Source organism: Mauremys reevesii, linkage group 3, assembly GCF_016161935.1.
Source record: "Mauremys reevesii isolate NIE-2019 linkage group 3, ASM1616193v1, whole genome shotgun sequence".
In the NCBI taxonomy this organism is placed as follows: Eukaryota; Metazoa; Chordata; order Testudines; family Geoemydidae; genus Mauremys; species Mauremys reevesii.
Window position 1 is genome coordinate 186,739,320 of NC_052625.1, and position 21,381 is coordinate 186,760,700.

The window sequence follows — 21,381 nt, forward strand, 5'->3', positions numbered from 1 at the left end:
CCCCGCCCCCCCGAGCGTCGCATCACGCCACCCAAGTCCCCGCCCCCCCCGAATGTTGCGTTGTGCTGCCCAAGTCCCTGCCCCCCCGAGCATCGCGTCGTGCTTCCTAAGTCCCCGCCTCCCGAGCACTGTGCCACCTAAGTCCCCTGCCCCTCCCGAGCACCGCACCGCACCACCCAAGTCCCGCCCCTGAGCGCCATGCCGCTGAAGTCTGCTCCCGCTGAGCGCTGCGCCGCCCAAGTCCCCGCCCCAGTGCGCCGCCCAAGTCCCCGCCCCCCCCCCAGTGCCCGGCCAAACTAAAAAAACCAAAAACGAACCCCGAGTGCCGCCTCGTCCCAAGGTGCCACCCCAAGCATGTGCTTGGTAGGCTGGTGTCTGGAGCCAGCCCTGACCACAATGTCAACAGCCTTCTGAAAGGTAAGCTGAGCCTCTGTCAATAGGAGCTTCCATATAGTTTCACTGTGCAGGCCACACACTAACCTGTCACGTAGGGCATCATTTAGTATCTCCTTAAATTCACAGTGTTCTGCCAGCTTTTTTAAAGTTGCTACAAATTGTACAACTGTTTCATCTTCTTTCTGGTCTCTTTTGTGGAACCGATATCTTTCAGCAATTACCAGTGATTTTGGAGAAAAATGGGACCCCAGGATTTCCACAATGTCACTGTAAGATTTAGTCTCTGGCTGAACAGGGCGTAGTAAGCTGCGTAGCAGGGAGTAGGTCTTAGCCCCTACAACATTTAAGAATATTGACACTTTCTTCTCTTCTGTAATGCCATTTTCAATAATAAAAAGCTCAAAACGCTCAGTATACACATGCCATTGCACTATAGTCTCCTCAAAAGGTTCCAGTGGCCCTGTAAGTGTAGCCATGATTTTAGTTAGCCAGTTCTCACCCCCTTCCAGCAGCAAAAAGGGTTTTTTTGTTTTTTTTTGTTTGTTTTTTGGTACCCTAACTTCTACTTCCTTCTGTTGCTGGGGCAGCACAGAGATCCCACCCTCGTCGCCATGTTGTTATACCCTTGGGGCAACTGTTTTAGGAAGAAATCACTGGAGACACAGAGCGCTGTAAACCTTGAAAGCAGCCATTTATTGCCACACACAGAACTAACCAAAAACCAGCCCAAACTGGCTGGGCTATGCCCTAATAATCTAACGCAGTTGCCACAACAACACAAGATTCTATTACCACAACAACCAAATACATAACAGGCCAGACAGTTTATGTCACATTTCAGTCTTTAGTCTGCCAATGGGATGGTGCAGGTCTGTGCTGACTCTCACTCAGGGCAGACTGTAAGGTTATCCCATTCTAATTAAACATTTTTTTCTAGTAAAAAAAGCTGTTGCTGCTTTTGAAAGTGAGGCACTAATATCACTAATGTCAGCACCTTGGAATGGTGCAAAGAAATGATCACCCATCTCAATCATGCAAGGCTCCCGCTGATCCCGTGTTGGTTTTCCCTTGAACAAAAAATGAAGGTAAGCTTTCAATCTTTAAAATTTTAGTGATAAAAAATGGTACATGATCAAATTCCATTGCCAGGATCAAGCGATATGGCATGCTCTAAAGAAGATTACTAATGATTTACTAATCCTGTAATCCTGATTTATTTGTTTGGAAGGTTACAATTTAAATAAATAAATATAGAAAAAGTTCCCAGCTAATAATGCTCTACTATATAGTTCGCACATTCCTTTCATGGAAAAATAGAGCCAGGCCCACATCAAAAAACAGGCTCTGAACAGCCCTGGACTTCAGGGAAGTTGGAAGTCAGACCCAACTGTGGCTTGTGCCATGCATCAACACAAATATGTTGAAGGGATTAATTGATTCCCCCTCCCCAGTTCACTTACCCCGAAATCTATAACTCCTGAGCTTCTGCTCTGGGAGGTAGGTATTGAGGTTCTATGCACCTGGGATAATATAGTTTCTGAAGGGCATTAAGGGCAATCAAAGAAAATTGTTTGATGTAAGGGCTTTGTGGGGGAATGAGGAGCAGTAGTGGCAGAGAGGAAATGTCCACTTGGGTGGGATTAAAATGAAGCCACCAAAAACATATTAATTGGTGACCATGTATGGGCCTGAACCAAAACCCTGGAAAAAAAACTCCCTGAACTTTGAGAATGTTCAGATTTGGATTTCATTCCACATAAGAATTTTGGGCCCATTGCTATTTGCAGCCAATATGGGATTTTAACCCAATATATCCATATGTGAGTAGTGCTTACATACCCTTTGTCTAAGCATCTCCCTCATTCTCTGCCCTGTAGAATCTTGGCATTAACCCACAGAAGCATTTAGCTGTCATGTCACATACTTGAGCACAACCCAATATAACCTTATTAATAAAGCATCGTTCTTCTTTGTGTGAAGGGGGAACTGCTATTTTACAGAAATGTATTGAATACAAGCCTCAATTGCAGGCAAAATAATCTACATTACACGCAGGTTGGTTAATACTTTACTAATGCTTTCTGTGTGTTTGCTAAAGTTATTGGTGGGATCATATCTGCTTTTTCATGGCTATTTTGAGATGGCTGTTTTCCAAAAATGTTAAACTACATTCTTGCTCTTCAAACTGCTAAGTAGGGTTGATTCCTGATGTACAGCTAGGCTAAACATGTCATATGCCAGCTTCCCCACAAAGCAAAAATAAAAATCTAGTTTTGCTGCTGTGTTTTTCCAGAGCCTAGGCCATATTCCATGAAGAATACAGGCCAGATTCTCAGCTGATTTAAATCATCATTGAAGTCAGCGGCATACATTGATTTACCCCAGCTGAGAATCTGGTTCTATAGATGTGGGGCCTTGCACCTGACTGGTGTTATATTAAAGTCCCCTGACCCTCTTACTTGATTATTTTGCTCCAATGTGTGGTGGCAGCATAGGCAAATTACACCTCTGCTGGCCACAAAGCCTGCTGCCCTAGCAGTACTAATAACCTCAGGGTTTCTAATATTCCTACCAATGCTTACTAGACCCCCTATGTAGTCCTCTGGGGCTGCTCTGACAATAATCTCAATATATTTTGTTTTGAATGAAAATAAACTTAATTGCAACTTTGGTTGGAGCAAGACCCATGACTCTACCCTATAGAATGCCTAGTGGGCAGCTGTGTAATCATTAGCAATCCTGTGGGGACCAGTACTAGGATCAGTTCAAATCCAACTGGGACTATAATTTACTATGCCACCATCACTAAAATAACAAAGGAGCACAGGAAAAACATGTCTGAAGGAGTGACAATGAAAACTAACCTGGCACTAGGTGTGGTCTTTGGGGCAAGCTTTTAATTAGCAAAATGGTGACTAAATGTTCTGGTAGCAAAGTGTTTCACCTATCATAAAGGCCAATGTGCAGCTGAAATGTGCATCTAAGGCATTCCCATAGAAGATCCTTGCCTCTATTGTAAGTCATATTTCTAGACAGCACACTTGAGCTTAATTTACGAGGATTTGCCTCATGCAGTCTAATAGCTCTCTTCCGGACATTTTGCCAGTGATATGCTTTGCAAAGAATAGGTTTTCAGCCACTTAAACAGCCTAAAACATGAATCTGCAGAGTACACATTTGGGGGGTGTTTGAAATCTGATTGGCTAGCTCTGAGTGCACATATAGGTCACATGGTATTGTTTCTGTTCTCTGACTGGATGAGGACAACTCAATTGTTTAAGGAATATTCTCTAATATTTGCATCAAATTCATTGTTACTATTCACACTCCTAAAGTAAACTCATTTGTTGGAACATCCAGGGAAAGCAAACAAAAAAAGGGTTAGGAACAAATGAAATCAGGTGTTTTGTGCTAGTGACTATTTGTGGAAAAAATCTTGAAGTATTCACCCAACTGCACTTTCTTGATTGCTTTACACCGCCATCTAACTTGAGCCATTTCTAGGCACTATAAATTGTCTGCCTACAGTCAGCACTATACTATAAATTGTACAATTGCTGATCCATGATGCTGCATCAAGCTACTCCAAAGCAGTTCCTCTGCTAAAGCTGCTGAGTGAAAAATCACACTTGCTTCATAAGCACCATATTAATTATATATTTCAAGGGCAAAACGATTCCCCACTTTCAGTAGTTGATCATAAAGATCTAGGTAGAAATCTCTCCATGCTACCCAATAAAGACATAAAGGAGAATTTACTGTGATTGAATAAAAGAAAAGTTTTCAATCAGAAGATCTGTAACGTGGAATAAGTGACCTAACAACGTAGGTATGGCCATTAGTATTAGAGATTTAAATCTAGGATGTCTATCAACAATGTTTGTGATGGTGCTTGCTGAAAGGTAGATATTTCTGTCACAAGCACTGGCATGGGCTACGCTGACTTACAGATTCCCAAGCTAATCAAGCTTTTCCATGTTTCTATGCAGCAAATCAAGATCTATGTAGCAGTTTGGCCAAATTCATATGAAAAACACTTTTCCTTAATGAACATTAATCACTGTAGCAAAATTGGCAATGAATTATTTGTGTTACTCAGGCCTGATGCAAAAGTTGGAGACACTACATCATAGTCAAGAGCTCGACAAAGAACCGTAGAGCAGTGCCACCAGAGGCAATAATACTTGGCACATTTGGTTTCAGTGGTTGAGCCAGTGAGGAGACAATACCACTCTCTTGCCAACTCATCCACTCTGAGCATGGGGAAAGTCCAGTCCAACCCTCCAGTGTGGCTTGCAGGAGGCTGAGTTTAGTTGCTATGGTGATGAGAATTGCTCAGGTGAAAACCAGAGGTGAGGGATAGCTCAGTGGTTTGAGCACTGGTCTGTTAAACCCAGAGTTGTAAGCCCAATTCTTAAGGGGACCATTCAGGGATCTGAGGCAAAAATCTGTCTGGTTGGTCCTGCTTTGAGCACAGGGGTTGGACTAGGTGACCTCCTGAGGTCCCTTCCAACACTGATATTCTAAGTTATATCATAATCCTTATTCAATAACTTAGAACCTCAAGGAAATACATGTTCCCAGATTTTCCTCTATTGTCAGAAATGTGTCCCTTCAGAATGGGAAAAAAAACCCATCCTAACAGAAAACCTTTCATTAGACAGCACATGGTTTCCAGTAGAACATTAAATATAGCAAGATCTATAGTTACACCTTTTACACTTTAGTTCAATTGGTCAAAGCTTTTTTTTACTACCTGCTTCAGTACTTTCAGTATTGAAAGTAAGAAAGAAATCTGTTGGACAACCTTGGGCAAGTCACATCACTTACCTGTGCCTCAGTTTCTTTATCTGTTAAATGAGGATGGTATTTTCCTCCTGTGTAAAATATTTTGAGATCTGTAGCTGAAAAGTGTTATGTAAAGACAAGTTATTATTCATTATTCATTATGATTATTTTAGTAGTTAGAGCACAGCACTCAGATTCAAAACTCTTGGGTCCATTCCTTGCTTTGCCAGTTACTTGCATTTGGCCCTGAGTGAGTAAGTCACCTTTACCCATCTGTAAAATGGGGATAATAGTATCTCACAAAGATGTGAAATCTTAGTTATTTGATTTTAGTGAAGTGCTTTGGTATTCATGAATGAAAGAGTAAAGAACTATTATTAGAATGCATCAGCCAACTATCCATTAGTTAAATGGACTATCATCAGTTTGTTTTTCTTCTTATCATCAAGACAAAAGATAAGCTCTAGCTCAATCAGAAGTTAGGGACTTGAAGCAGGATCCACTGGGTGAAATTCTATGGCCTGTGTTAGGCAGGAGGTCAGACTAGATAATCATAATGACCCCTTCTGGCCTTAACTAGGTCTATGAATCAAAACGCAGATTTAGCTTATGCAGATCATATTTATTTTTATATTAATAGTATTACATAACACTTATAGTGTTACAATGTGTTACAGCAAACCAGCTGAGCAGCAAACAGTGGAGGCTAACAGAGGAAGTCTGCCTGGGATCTGTCCAAGAGGAGGCACACTAAGTGCTGCATTAGGGGGGGCTGTGTTGGTGAGTATCTGAGTGTCTGTTGCGGGGACAGTTTGTCAGTTTGACCATATGCTTGATTGTTTGTTTGAAAAGTGTGAATTGGGAATGCTTTGTTCCAGGTGGGCCTTGAGTGGTCATACTTCTAATCTATGTGTTCCTTTGCATTATATCTGTGACTTCACTGGTATCTGAGCTACCCCTCAAATAGGTTACCTCTGCCTGTAGGGTCAAACTATGATAAAATTCTTCACACAAGCTGTACCATTGGCATTACTCAGGTGTAGAATGATCACAGGTCAACTTTTAGTATCATCTGTACTTTTTAAAAAAAGTGCTGTTTAATCCTATTTCCAGATTATTAATGAAGACCCCTAGTCTAGCAAAGCACCAAAGAATGTGACTTCACTGGAGCTACTCTCATGCTGAATCTTAAGTCTGGATTTAGCATTTTGCTGGGTTGCGACCAAAGATTAGACTTAACTCTGAGACCATTCATTGTGAAATGAACTTTCTGCCTTACAGTATGTCTTCACTGTAGGGTGAACTTGGGCAATTGGCACATAGGAATGAGCATGCCGGGTAACCTAGTTTGGGTGTAAGCGGTCACACTGCAAAGCCACACTCAAGCTAATGGGTCCACAGTGGTGCCCAGGGGCGGCTCCAGGCACCAGCACGCAAGGGCGTGCCTGGGGTGGCAAGCCCCAGGGGGCGCTCTGCTGGTTGCCACGAGGGCAGCAGGCAGGTTGCCTTCGGTGGCATGCCTGCGGAGGGTCCGCTGGTCCCGCGGCTTCGGCAGACTTCCCGCAGGCGTGCCGCCAAATCCGTGGGACCAGGGACCGCCTGCAGGCAAGCCGCTGAAGGCAGCCTGCCTGCCGTGCATGGGGCGGCAAAATACCTAGAGCCACCCCTGGTGGTGCCACACTCACTCCTGCACATTGGTGGGATTTCAGGGGGCTCATTCCATGGTCCTTAGCACTGTGGCAAGCTGAGCTGCTCTATGAGTCTTTCCCAGTGAATTATGGGAGAACTTGTCTGTCTTTCTAAGCTCTCAGGGGAGCTGCAGGAGGGCACTGGAGGACAATGAGAACTCAAGTGTTTTAGCCTATGTACTCACTGCAAAGTGGGTGGGTTACTACCCTGACTAAAAGTAGCACTCAGGCTTTAGGCTATAGCCCCAAATAGGGTAGCTAGTTTGAGGTGAAAGCACCACCATGTGTGGGTCAGAGGTTTGTGGGTGTGCATGGGAGCCAGGTTCGGAGGCAACACCCAAGTAAGAGCCTGGGTTCACTTCGCAGTGGGGACATTCTCTTATTAAATGCGAATCCTTGCGCCAAAAGCCACATTCCACTTTTTATTTTTTGGTGTCTAGTGCCATTTCTACCATCATCTGTCTTGAATCAGCCCCCTGTGGGGAACTTCAGCTACCAATGCTAATTATATTACACACAAGTGCTGCCATTGATGCCAACATGAAATGGAACAACATCTTTTTTTTGTTAAGACGTAAAAACTTCCAGATTTAATTGAGCAGGGTTACATTTATCTTACTCACTTTATAATGAGAATGCCTTAGTGCGTGTGTTTACATTATAAAGAAACGCTAAAATTAACACATTGGAGACCACCTCTGAACCCTGGGCAAGGGGGACAAGGGAGAAAAGATGAAAATTAATCCAAACACCAAGCCAAATACTAATAAAAAAAGACTGTCTAATACTGCTTACTCATTTTAACATCTGGAAAGATTTGGGAGGCAGGTTTTAAATGTTTTTATTTGACTTTTTTAATGTCTGATTTGCACTGCACTTTGTTTATACCCGTGTATTTAGGTGTTTGCACCCTCTCTGTATACCTAGAGGGCTCATGCCTATTTCTTGGGCACTGGGCCCACAGTGGGGTGTTGCGAAGCTGCTTGCAGTGGGAACTCCCTAAGGCATTGTTCCTCCCAGAACTCCCCAGCACTCAAGGGGAGCACGATCACTGGTACACCTCTTAAAGTTGTATATGGAATGTGCCCTCTCCGTGATGTGTTGCCTCTCCTGGCCAGTCAGGATGGGGTAGGGTTGGGGAGAGGTGAAGGAAGAGAAGAAACGGGAGCATGAGAATGAAGATAAGGAAGAATTTGCTTCTCCCCTTTCATTCCCATAAATCTCACCTATACAAATGCCCTGGTGTTTTTAAATAACTGAGGCCACATTGGTGAGCAGTAAATCAGATGAGTAGTCTCAGTGACATCAATGGGATTATTCATGTGAGTAACTGCTCACTAACGTGAGTAAGGGAAGGAGGGGGAGGTGACACTCTGGCTTTTTGTAGTGTAGAAGCAGCGACTGCTACTTGTCACTGACGGAAGAGAAAGCTCTTCCCCTGGAACTTCATTTCAAAGGCAATAAGGTCTAGTGGTTATGATTAAGTACTCTTGTGGTTTATTCTTTTCTCTGCCACTGACGCATAGGGCCACCTACACTTAGGGGGGAGAGATCGATGTAATATACGCAACTTCAGCTACGGGAATAGCGTAGCTGAAGTCGACATATCTTATTTTGACTTACCTCCTGTCCTCACAGCGCAGGATCGACAGCCGCGGCTCCCCCGTCGACTCCGCTTCTGCCTCTCGTCCTGGTGGAATTCCGGAGTCGACGGGAGCGTGTTCAGGGATCGATATATCTCGTCTAGATGAGATGCAATATATCGATCCCCAATAGATCGATCGCTACCCGCCAATCTAGCGGGTAGTATGGACATACCCTTAGACAAGTGATTTACGCCCAGAGTTTTAAAGGTATTTAGGCAATGCAGCACACAATGTTGCAGCTCCTGATTTAGGAGCCTAGATCTCTTTTTCAAAAGGGATTTAGGCACTTAAAACCCAAAATCCTATTGACAGTTGATAGAATTTAGACTTCTAAGTGCCTAAATCCCATCTGATAACGATATTTAGACTCCTAAATCAGTTAGCATTGCAACAGTGAACACAGCTACACCTAAATACCTCTAAAAATCTGGGCCTTAAGCTTTCTATGCCTCAGTATAACCAGTAAATGTAGTTATCCCTACATCACAGGTGTTCTGAGGCTTAGTTAATGTATATAATGTGATTTGAGAGCCTAAAATGACAAGAGCTATGCCCAGGCAAAATATTTTAAACATTTTACATACAAACAATACACATCAATGAACCCCAAAATATAAAACTATTTCTCATGAGATTTTACAGACTATTAACAGGTAACAAAATATGGAATATTCATGCTTTGTGAAATGACCCTTTTCACACTCATGTGCAACTATTTTTAGCATGCTGACAGATCTTGAGCATATCTCCTCAGTCATGTATTGCTTACCACACATGGAAAATTCTATTGTCAAAACTGTGACTTCTGACCTAGAAGGTTGCAATGACACATGAGGCCGGCGAAATGTCCTCGAGGAATAGGACAACCACACAAGTTAATATTGCTTTGTTTTACTCTAAGCACTGTCTGTCCAGTTTCACTTGTACAGCATTTATCTTTCTAGCCTTTTTTAATATTAAGGAGTTGTAAGCACAACACTGCAGCACTAAAGGCTGCTCAGAGGTCTGTGTGAAATTAGTTAGTAGTGTTAGTCCAAATCATAGTAGATAGATAGATCACCAAAAACATCTCCATAAGGGACAATACAATGGCACCCTTCTGACAATTACAGAAAAGAGGACAAAAGATCTGATCCAAAGCCCATTGAAATCAGTAGAAAGATTCCCATTGATTTTAAATGGAAATTAGACCCAACATTTACATGGATGTGGAAACTCTATATCCTTATGCTGTAAGTTCTCTGGATTTGAAGTAGAACAGTGAACCTGCTTTGTGAATGGCTAAGATCTTTAGAGTCGTGCTTGAAAAATATATTCCCTTCATTGGTCAGTGTGTCTGTCACCATCTCTGGAGCTTTACTAGAATTTATCCCTACCTGGTCCCTGTCTCAGCTGAAATCCCTATTAATGACTAATTCTCTAACCATTTCAGTTCCATCTTTTGTGATCTAGACTGTCTACTCACTAATCTTCATATGTTTGAGAATACTGTAGCCAAGCTATTCTCTTGCTCCTAGAGTCAGGGCCACATCACCCTCCTCCTCCTCCATTATCTTCATTGGCTTCCACCATCAAAATTGCCAGCCTGGTTTTCAAAACTTACTTTGTCATCGTAACCTTACTATATGCAGCAAATTCACTCATTTTGCTTCAGGTTTGGTCTTCTCTCTCCTTACAGGTCACTCTTTCATGTGTATTGTCCCAGCAATCCTGAATCTTCTGTCTATCCTTCTAGGTTTTCATCAGGATGTCCATCACCATGGTGTCTGAGTGCCAGTACCATTGAATTCCCTCAGTACTTCAGAACTACGCAAAACTCCATGGTTTCACTGTATGGAGGGGCTGTTTTCTTTTATTTGTATCTGGGTGGGTTCGCAGCCTATGAGTTTTGCTTTGAGTTTTAGGTCCAAAAAATCCTCAAAATCTCAAAGTGAACCACAGTCAAAACTGCCAAGTTTTATCTGGTTTCATATCAAAACCATGTGAAAATTAAAACCATAAATCAGCCAGGCTTCACTCAAAACTGGACCCAGATTCCCTTAGAAAGTCCAAGACTTTTAGTGAATCTTTTGCTCAGCTTGGTCTGAGTTTGTAATGAAACACAAAAGCAAGCAAAAACAACAAGGAGTCCGGTGGCACCTTAAAGACTAACAGCTTTATTTGGGCATAAGCTTTCGTCGGTAAAAAACCCCACTTCTTCAGATGCATGGAGTGAAAATTACAGATACAGGCATAAATATATATTTATATGAAGAGAAGGCACATGAAGAGAAGGAAGTTACCTTACAAGTTGAGAACCAATGCTGAAGGCCAATTCAGTCAGGGTGGATGTGGTCCACTCCCAATAATTGGTGAGGAGGTGTTAATACCAAGAGAGGGAAAATTGCTTTTGTAGTGAGCAGACAGTCCCAGTCCCTATTCAAGCCCAAATTAATAGTGTTAAGTTTGCCAATGAATTGTAGCTCTGCAGTTTCTCTTTGAAGTCTGTTTTTGACTTTTTTTGTTGAAGAATGGCTACTTTTAAATCTGTTACTGAATGTCCAGGGAGATTGAAGTGTTCTCCTACTGGCTTGTGTATGTTACCATTCCTGATGTCTGATTTGTGTCCATTTATCTTTTTACATAGAGACTGTCCAGTTTGGCCAATGTACATGGCAGAGGGGCATTGCTGGCACATGATAGCATAGATCACATTAGTAGATGTGCAGGTGAATGAGCCCCGATGGTGTGGCTGGTGTGGTTGGGTCTTATGATGGTGTCGTTAGGTAGATATGGGGACAGAGAAGGCAACAGGTTTGTTACAGGAATTGGTTCCTGGATTAGTGTTTCTGTGGTGTGGTGTGTAGTTGCTGGTGAGTATTTGCTTCAGGTTGAGGGGCTGTCTGTAAGCGAGGACTGGCCTGCCTCCCAAGGCCTGTGAGAGAGGGGGATCATTTTCCAGGATAGGTTGGAGATCGTTGATGATGTGCTAGAGAGGTTTTAGCTGGGGGCTGTACGTGATGGCCAGTGGTGTTCTGTTATTTCCTTGTTGGGCCTGTCTACACAGACACACCCCTACGGCACCAACCAGGGGTATTCTATCTGCTACCCAAGATCCATAAACCTGGAAATCCTGGACACCCCATCATCTCAGGCATTGGCACTCTTGCAGCAGGATTATCTGGCTATTTGGACTCTCTCCTCAGACTCTATGCTACCAGCACTCCTAGCTATCTTCAAGACACTACCAACCACCACCACCTAGGGACAGAGTGGCTAGGCAGCAGTTCTGCAGAAAAGGACCTAGGGGTTACAGTGGACGAGAAGCTGGATACAAGTCAACAGTGTGCCCTTGTTGCCAAGAAGGCTAATGGCATTTTGGGCTGTATAAGTAGGAGCATTGCCAGCAGATCAAGGGACGTGATCATTCCCCTCTATTCAACATTGGTGAGGCCTCATCTGGAGTACTGTGTCCAGTTTTGGGCCCCACACTACAAGAAGGATGTGGAAAAATTGGAAAGAGTCCAGCAGAGGGCAACAAAAATGATTAGGGGGCTGAAGCACATGACTTATAAGAAGAGGCTGAGGGAACTGGGATTGTTTAGTCTGCAGAAGAGAAGAATCAGGGGGGATTTGATAGCTGCTTTCAACCAGGGCCGCCCAGAGGATTCCGGGGGCCCGGGGTCGGGGCGGGGTCCCTCTTCCGCGACGGACCCGCCCAAAAGAAGTGGACGACCCGGCGGGGCGGCGGGGGCGTCCCCGAACGGATGGGCCCCCCCGCCGCGACTGCTGCGGCGGCGGGCGCGGGCGCCTCCCGCCCCGCCGCGCCGCGGCCGCCCCCCCGCCGCCCGCCCGCCGCCCTCTCAGCGGCCCCGCCCCCCGGCCCCCCCGCCCCCGCCCTGGCCCCCCCCTCCCGCCCCCCGGCCCCCCCGCCGCCCCCCCGCCCGCCTCGCCCCCCGGCGGCCCCCGCGCGGCGCCCGGCGCCCGCGCCCCCCCCCCGCCCCCCCGCCCCCGCCCGCCCCGTCCGCGGCTGAGCGGGTCCTGAGCCGGGCGCCTGAGCTGGTGGGGAGCGGGCGGGGGCTCCACGGGGGCGCCACGCCCCCCCCCCCCCTCTGCCCCCCGCCCCCCAGGCGCTCCAGCCCCGGCCCCGCCCCTCCCCCCCCCCCCCCCCCCCCCGGCTCGGCCCGGGCCGGGCGGGCTCAGCGGGGGCGGCGGGCCCGGCGGCGCTTGATCGCGGCAGGGAGGGGGGGAGGAGAGGGGCGAGAGGCGCCCCCCTCTTCTTCTGGCCCCTCCCCCCCCGGGCCGGCCCCTCTGCCCTGGCCCCCCCCTTGCTTTCAACTACCTGAAAGGGGGTTCCAAAGAGGATGGATCTAGACTGTTCTCAGTGGTACCTGATGACAAAACAAGGAGTAATGGTCTCATGTTGCAGTGGGGGAGGTTTAGGTTGGATATTAGGAAAACTTTTTCACTAGGAGACGTTTTGGAGCATGAGCTTTCGTGGGTGAATACCCACTTCGTCGGATGCATGACATGCATCCAACGAAGTGAGTATTCACCCACGAAAGCTCATGCTCCAAAACGTCTGTTAGTCTATAAGGTGCCACAAGACTCTTTGCTGCTTTTACAGATCCAGACTAACACGGCTACCCCTCTGATATTTTTCACTAGGAGGATGGTAAAGCACTGGAATGAGTTACCTAGGGAGGTGGTGGAATCTCCTTCCTTAGAGGTTTTTAAGGTCAGGCTTGACAAAGCACTGGCTGGGATGATTTAGTTGGAGATTAGGTCCTGCTTTGAGCAGGGGGTTGGACTAGATGACCTCCTGAGCTCCCTTCCAACCCTATAATTCTATGACTTCCTGAGGAAACTACAATGCATTGGTGATCTTCCTGAAAACATCATCCTGACCACCTTGGATGTAGAAGCTCTTTACACCAATATTCCACATGAGGATTGACTACAAGCTGTCAGGAACAGTATCTCTGATTAGGCGACGGCACACCTGGTGGCTGAGCTTTGTGACTTTGTCCTCACCCACAACCATTTCAGATTTGGGGACAACTTATACCTTCAAGTCAGTGGCACTGCTATGGGTACCTGCATGGCCCCACAGTATGCCAACATTTTTATGGCTGACTTAGAACAATGCTTCCTTAGTTCTCGTCCCCAGCGCCCCTCCTCTACTTACACTACATTGATGACATCTTCATTATATAGACCCCCGGGAAGAAGGCCCTTGAAGAATTTCACCTGGATTTCAACAATTTCGACCCCATCATCAACCTCAACCTGGACCAGCCAACACAAGTGATCAACTTCCTGTACACTACAATGCAAATAAGTGATGGTCACATAAACACCACCCTATACCAGAAACCTGCTGACCGCTATACTTACCTACATGCCTCCAGCTTCCATCCAGGACACATCGCATGATCCATTGTCTACAGCCAAGCCCTAAAATACAACCACTTTTGCTCTAATCCCTCAGACAGAGACAAACACCTAAAAGATCTCTGTCAAGCATTCTTAAAACTATAATACCCACTTGAGGAAGTGATGAAACAGATTGACAGAGCGAGACGAGTATCAAGAAGTCACCTACTACAGGACAGGCCCAACAAGGAAATAACAGAACACCACTGGCCATCACGTACAGCCCCCAGCTAAAACCTCTCCAGCGCATCATCAACGATCTTCAACCTATCCTGGAAAACAATCTCCCACTCTCACAGGCCTTGGGAGGCAGGCCAGTCCTCGCTTACAGACAGCCCCCTAACCTGAAGCAAATACTCACCAGCAACTACACACAACACCACAGAAACACTAATCCAGGAACCAATCCCTGTAACAAACCTGTTGCATTCTCTGTCCCCATATCTATTCTAGTGACACCATCATAGGACCCAGCCACACCATCAGGGCTCATTCACCTGCACATCTACTAAGTGATATGTGCCAGCAATGTACATTGGCCAAATCTGCCATGTACATTGGCCAAACTGGACGGTCTCTATGTAAAAAGATAAATGGACACAAATCAGACATCAGGAATGGTAACATACACAAGCCAGTAGGAGAACACTTCAATCTTCCTGGACATTCAATAACAGATTTAAAAGTAGCAATTTTTCAACAAAAAAAGTCAAAAACAGACTTCAAAGAGAAACTGCAGAGCTACAATTCATTGGCAAACTTAACACTATTAATTTGGGCTTGAATAGGGACTGGGACTGTCTGCTCACTACAAAAGCAATTTCCCCTCTCTTGGTATTGACATCTCCTCACCAATTATTGGGAGTGGACCACATCCACTCTGACTGAATTGGCCTTAAACATTGGTTCTCCACTTGTAAGGTAGCTCCCTTCTCTTCATATGCCAATAAATATTTATGCCTCTATATGCAATTTTCACTCCATGCATCTGAAGAAGTGGGGTTTTTTATCTACGAAAGCTTGTGACCAAATAAATCTGTTAATCTTTAAGATGCCACCGGACTCCTCGTTGTTTTTGTGGATACAGACTAACACAGCTACCCCTATGATACTTAAAAACAAGAAAGTTTTGCACGATTCGGAATTCTACAGATCTCATCTTTGCACCTTCCTGTTTGCTCTAGCCTATGACTGGGCCCAGTTCTGTTTTCCATTTTGAGCCCAAATATCCACTTCTCAGTGAGAATTTTGGCTAAAGTCTGAGTAACAACTCCAGGTTTGGGTCCACTGGGCCAAATTCTGAGTTCTATTACACTGGTGTAATTGAAAGCAAAATCTGTTCTACTGATTCTAAATGCTGCTAGAAACATCATTGTTCTATTTCCCCTTCAGTACAACTGGGCTATAGGAATGCTGATTGCCATCTTTACTGCTTTAAATTCTCAGTCCAGAGGTGCACAGCCAAACAAAACAATCCTATGTTCTTACCCTCCCTGGGTAAACTAAACCAAACCATAATTGTTCTCCATCTTAAACAGTAAGCTCCTCAAAGGCATCTTTTATTTGTCTGTGAAGCATCTAGCACACTATTCTTGGTGCATGTTATGTATGACGCTCACTCGATCTATCATGCCCATCATTTTACTGTTAAGTGTTCAGACAGGGATTTGTTTTTCCATGTGTCTTCTCTGAAGTGCCTAGCACACTTGCAGGCACTATAAAATAATAGAAAATAGGAAGCAGACACTGTTTTATGTTTTTAATTTGAGTGCTGGAAATCCATGTTATTGTCTCATATACTTTTCTCCCAGTCAGGCCACCTTAGATTGGTACTCAACATGCTAGCCTTGTCAATTTTGGAGCTCTGAGGATAATCCTGGGAAAAGCCTTTTCAAAGTCTGGATTTTCTAGTCCTAGCCCATTTATACATCTCTGTAAATCTAGAATAAATTATTAGAGTGTATTGAAGGTTGTGTTGAGGTAGCCTTTGGAGTTGAAATGGTTATCTTTACTAACTAATGGTTATCTGTTTCAGAGTAGCAGCCGTGTTAGTCTGTATCCGCAAAAAGAACAGGAGTACTTGTGGCACCTTAGAGACTAACAAATGTATTTCAGCATAAGCTTTCGTGAGCTACAGCATCCGAAGAAGTGAGCTGTAGCTCACGAAAGCTTATGCTGAAATACATTTGTTAGTCTCTAAGGTGCTACAAGTACTCCTGTTCTTTTTACTATTGTTGTGTATCTTCTTTCATGCATAAGAAGTAATGTACATGCAGAAACACTGGAGACACTGAGAACATTTTGTATGATGACTCGTTATTTAAAATATGCTGTGAAACAATTTGGGTTTAGAAATACTTATGCCCTGAAGAATATAATGAAGAATGACTACATTCCACAGCAAGTACAGTGTTTGGAAAGCTTTCCTCAGTGCAGCCTACACACAGTGATGATAAATTGAGTGCACTGTACTCTGTGTGTGTGTGTGTGTGTGTGTGTGTGTGCGCGCACAGTTTTTATGCAGGTGTTTTTGTTTGGTTTCATTTTTTCCCACTGCGAACACTAAGATTGATTCCTTAGCCATTACAGCCTCTAACTTTGCATAGCAGTGAAATTCCTACAGATTTTCTGGCCTACTTCATCCCTAAAGTCTTCTGCAGGGGTTTCCCTCGGTGGGGAGGAGTCTCTAGTGGGCACAGAGATACCATAGCTAGTTCTATGCCTCCCTCCCGAAATCGCCAAGTACAATGTTAAGGTAAGAAGGGGCAGGAAGGCAGAATGGCTGGATCACAGTGTGTGCCTGCTATGCTTTTCTGGCAGATGGTCTCTTGGAGACTGCTGTCATCTGTGACATATGACAGCAGCCTCTAGGCTGCTCTAACCTGCACAGGAGCCAGGACTGGGACAGAAAATCAGGAAGCAATAATCAGCTCCCTGATGCTCCCTCTTTCTGTTGCGAACAATTACAGGTAGCAAGGCCAAAGTCTTCTATAACAAGGTTCTCATATTAGCAACTCCAGGGCTTGAACTGAAGTAAAGAAGTTATTAGTGTACTTCCCCCTCAAACACCTTTTCATTTTTTCACGTGGGGGCATTGCACTGACACCTACCCTCACCCTCCTCCCAAGTCCAGCATTAACCATTTCTCTGGAACCACTTTAGCATCTTACTTAAAAATCATGTTTAAACATAGTTCATACTAATAAGGTGTTTACATGTTTTCCCTTGCTAACATAGACAGAACCTCACCATGTTTAAAGGGTATTTGGAGAGCTCTGTGGTAGTGTAAACAAAACAACCAAAAACATTTTAAATGGTCAACATTGAGACAAAATATTTAGATTTTGTTGAAACCAAATGTTTTGTCCAACCTAAAATGATTTTTAAAATGACCAGCTAATCGAAAAATCCATTATTTGCACAGCTCCCATGTTAAATGAACTGTTTAAAAAGCCTTTAGGTTGCTGAAACTATAATGCAGGAACAATCCAATAAAGTGTATGTAGCAAGGCTTTGTCTACACTGATATTTAAAGCCAATAAAAATGGTTGTCTAACAAGATGCTAGCATGGTTGAAATATCAGTGCAGAAAGGGCATTTGTTAGATGATTCTTGCACTGTGTTCTCTTGTAAATCCTTTTATCGTGGACAAATTTGGGTTGTTTTTTTTTTAATGGAATGGTCTGAAAATGTATTAAATGTCTGACTATTTTCTTTCCATGGGGCAGCATGTGACATTTAAAGTGGTATGAATTAGGTGTTTCAAAATTAAAAATTATACGAATATATCACTTATAGAGTTCCTGTTGCCTGCTAAATGTTTGGCATCATTAAAGCTGGGCATATTCCACCTCCGCACACCAATCTGGACATCAGTAGAAATGTGAAAGCATTGGGTTTTATTTGTTTGTTTCTTAGTACTGAGCTGTGTTAGTTGGATTTAACATAGGGACTGTAACCACATAATATTTCTTCAGGTTCCCTGAATGCATGTGCTTAAACTATATGCTCAAGAGCCTCAGGATAAATAATTTTGAACGGTTTTGCTGGGTCTGAGAGGGTGCAAATAAGGACAAAAAACACACAATCCAAAGAAGTGGGTTTGCCATCAGTCAGATACACCGATCTGGGATAGTGGGCACTGCCACAAGAAACCACTGCCAGCAGTGGGAGGGTGGGAAGGAAGGACTGATGCACAGATGGTAGGGGATGGAGCCTGTGTGGGGATGGGGAATGATGCTCGCTGTAAACTTGGATAGTTCTGATTAACAGCCAGATTAGTGATACTCATTTTGACTGAATTCTAAACTTTTTCAGGTTTTCAGATAAGTAATTTTGACCATGATCCTGCAGATACTTTCACACCTGCTTAACATTAAGCACCTGAGTTGTCCTCAATGGGACTACTCAGGTGCCTAAATTTAAGCATGTGCTGAAGTGTTGCTAGGATCTGGTCCTCTTCATGCATTTTTCATAATTGTAGCTGTACATTCCAGGTGAATAATTGTATATGAACTGGGGGAGTCCTTTACCGTACACATAACCCACTGGTGAGTGTGTATTACACGGCCTCCTCTGCATCTTATCTGCAGAGGAGCCGAGTCTGTTTCATGCCCATCCATAGAGTTTTAGCTCAAGCTGTACTAACTCAAGTTCGCAGTTCTGGAGGTCTGCAGTTTAATCCCCACTGTGTCAACCAAGATGGTATCAGTCACACATGCTCCATATGTGGCTTTGAGTAATTATAGGATGGCATGCTGTGTGTGTGTGTGTGTGTGTTATTACCTTTGTACTGTAGTCCTAGAAGCAGGACAAGAACTATTTAAAGGGCAAAAAGAGTATTCAGTTTGGGAATTACAGATGAGCACAGGAAATGTGGAGAGTATACATTCCATATTCCTCTGGTCTGTGAATATGAAACTCACTTCCTCCCACCTTTGAATGAGAGTAGTATTTGGCTGTTCCTTAAGAATTATCAGGCCAGATCTTAGCACGCACTGTGGCTTCTTTTTACCACTTTGCCAGTGCAAGCAGCCAGAAAGTCATCCTAACCAGCTACCTGAGGGTTCCTTTGGCACAGAGGAATCCGTGGGTGGCATAAGCTTAGATGTAAATAAAAGAAGCCTGTTTGTGATTTCATCTACACCAATGAGGCTTCAATGGAATCACTCCTGCTTTATACCAGTGCCAGAATCAAGCTCTAAGTTTCTCACTTGGTCCCTCTCACTTTCTCTTTGTAGACAGAAAAACTTCAAATATGTCTTTTTGTACTCCTGCCTGGTTTGATATGAAAAATATGCATCACCACAAAATTTCACAGTAAAACAAAAATGTCCGAAGTATGAAATCACCCAAAGCCAAATAGAGAAATAGTTCATAAGAAATTTTGTTTAAAACACCAATGTCCTTACTTCTGCACATCATTACTAGCAATCTTCTTTTGATATCAGCTGGGTTTCCATAGACCTTTGCTTTCTTAATACGACCAGTGGTGCATCAAACATTATAGGTAAATTGTGATGCATTATTATGGTTTAATAGCAATTTACCCCACAAGTAATGGGCATTGGTAAGCCTTGAATGGGACTATTTGTGAAGTAAGGTACTATTCATTGAGAGTTAGAGTACCACAGTCTGGCCCTATATAGACCCACTCATTAATGTAACAACTACAATAATAATAATAATAATTAATAATAATAAACAAGTGGGTTTTGAATGATTGGGCTTTAAATCCATGATGGGATTCTGCGCATTATGATACACAAACCATCTGGAGCTTCAGTCTTGTGGTTTATAAATTAACCAGAACCCATATATGCAATTTTAGCTCCATAATTCAAATGTGTCTTATTTATTCTCTGTAGACTGCCTCATACCATACTACAGTGGAACATAGCAAAAATAGCCTTTTTTTTTTTTTAAGACAGAATCTATACTGGATCCGCTACTTCTGCTACTGCTACTGATGCCAAAGGTAAAATTCACATTGATTTTGGTGGGCACAAAATAAAACCCATAATGTTGCCATATACATTTTAATGGGGACAGTTTAAATGTTAAACCAAGTATAGCATGTCTATGAAGTTGACCTAATAAATGTGTATTCACTCATTTTAACTATATGAAGATTATTTGGTTCATCTTTAGGCCACTTAGTCTTCTGCACTCTTTGTCCAGAAATTCCAGATGTCAAATTATATTTGATGTACCTTGGAAATAATACCAGCAAAAACCAAACACACACACACACAAAAATCACAAGTACTGCTAAAAATCCTGAAAAATGAACACTCCAGATAAAATGAAGAATTCTGCAGTATGCACTGATGTTTATTTGTTCTGTTTAGATTTATTGGCGTGCATAAAAATAATCATAAATAAGGCGATTACAACCCAGAAGTAGCAGCCAAAGGCTGATGCTAAATCACTAATCTCCTCCCCACTTTCTTCAAGGTCAGAATCATTCACAAGCCAAGCTCCATAAAAAGGATATACTACTGGAAACCAGAACTTCAAGAAGAGGATCACCAGAGACCAAGATTCTGGCAATCAAGGTCCAGTAAATTCTCTTGAAAAATGGAGCAAACTAGAAGCTGAGGCAGGCCTCCTTGAGCTTTAAAGGAATCCTAGAGCAGGAACATATTTTGTACCTTTTAAACACTGAGTAGCACGTAGCTAATTATACTTTCTTCCCTGTTAGTGCTTTGTGACAACTCATGCCCCATTCTGTTTACTCATGTTAGTGAAAACTTACTCAGGCAAGTAGCAAAGAGTCCTGTGGCACCTTATAGACTAACAGACGTATTGGAGCATGAGCTTTTGTGGGTGAATACCCACTTCGTCAGATGCATGCAGGCAAGTAGTTTCATTGCTGCTTCTGTCAGTAAGTGCTCTCTGACATGAGTAAGGATGCCAGAAGTAGGATCTTCAATAGCCCATAAAACTATACTCTGAACAGAAAGTATACATTAAGGGTACAGAAATACCACTCTTCTTTTCTTATTCTATTGCGTTCACCTGTTCAAGGTTTGTAAATAGAACTGGGTGTACTATTCATTAAAAATACAGTTATTCTATACACAATGTTTTTGTCTATTTGGGAATTACTCACAAACAGGCTTTGTGTTATTACAAATATGTTCACTATTCAAAAGGGTTTGACAAACCTTTTATGTCAACATATTTCAGTCTGTTCATCTCAACTACATCTTTAATTATTTGCTGTCCATTACCGGCATGGCGTGCCTATCATCCATGTCATTATTTCTGCTCCCAGAATGGACAACAAATTTTATAGACACAAGGAGGGAAATCAAAAAGAATTCAAGATGGCCACTGGAAGCATTCCAGCACAAACCTTCAAACAAACACAAATTTGTATGAGTAGTCATAAGATTTGCTCTTGCTGCAAACATTCACATGAAAAAAAATATAGTACTGGCAAT

The 21,381-nt window shown here is 43.4% G+C and overlaps 1 long non-coding RNA gene across 1 annotated transcript; it reads left to right on the top strand.

Moving 5' to 3' along the window:
- Positions 1-967: 967 nt before the first annotated feature.
- On the top strand, positions 968-20,919 carry LOC120401986. The gene is made up of 4 exons (XR_005596893.1): positions 968-1,481; positions 5,862-5,964; positions 19,860-19,910; positions 20,390-20,919. It is a non-coding gene; the product is annotated as an uncharacterized LOC120401986 (long non-coding RNA).
- Positions 20,920-21,381: the final 462 nt, after the last annotated feature.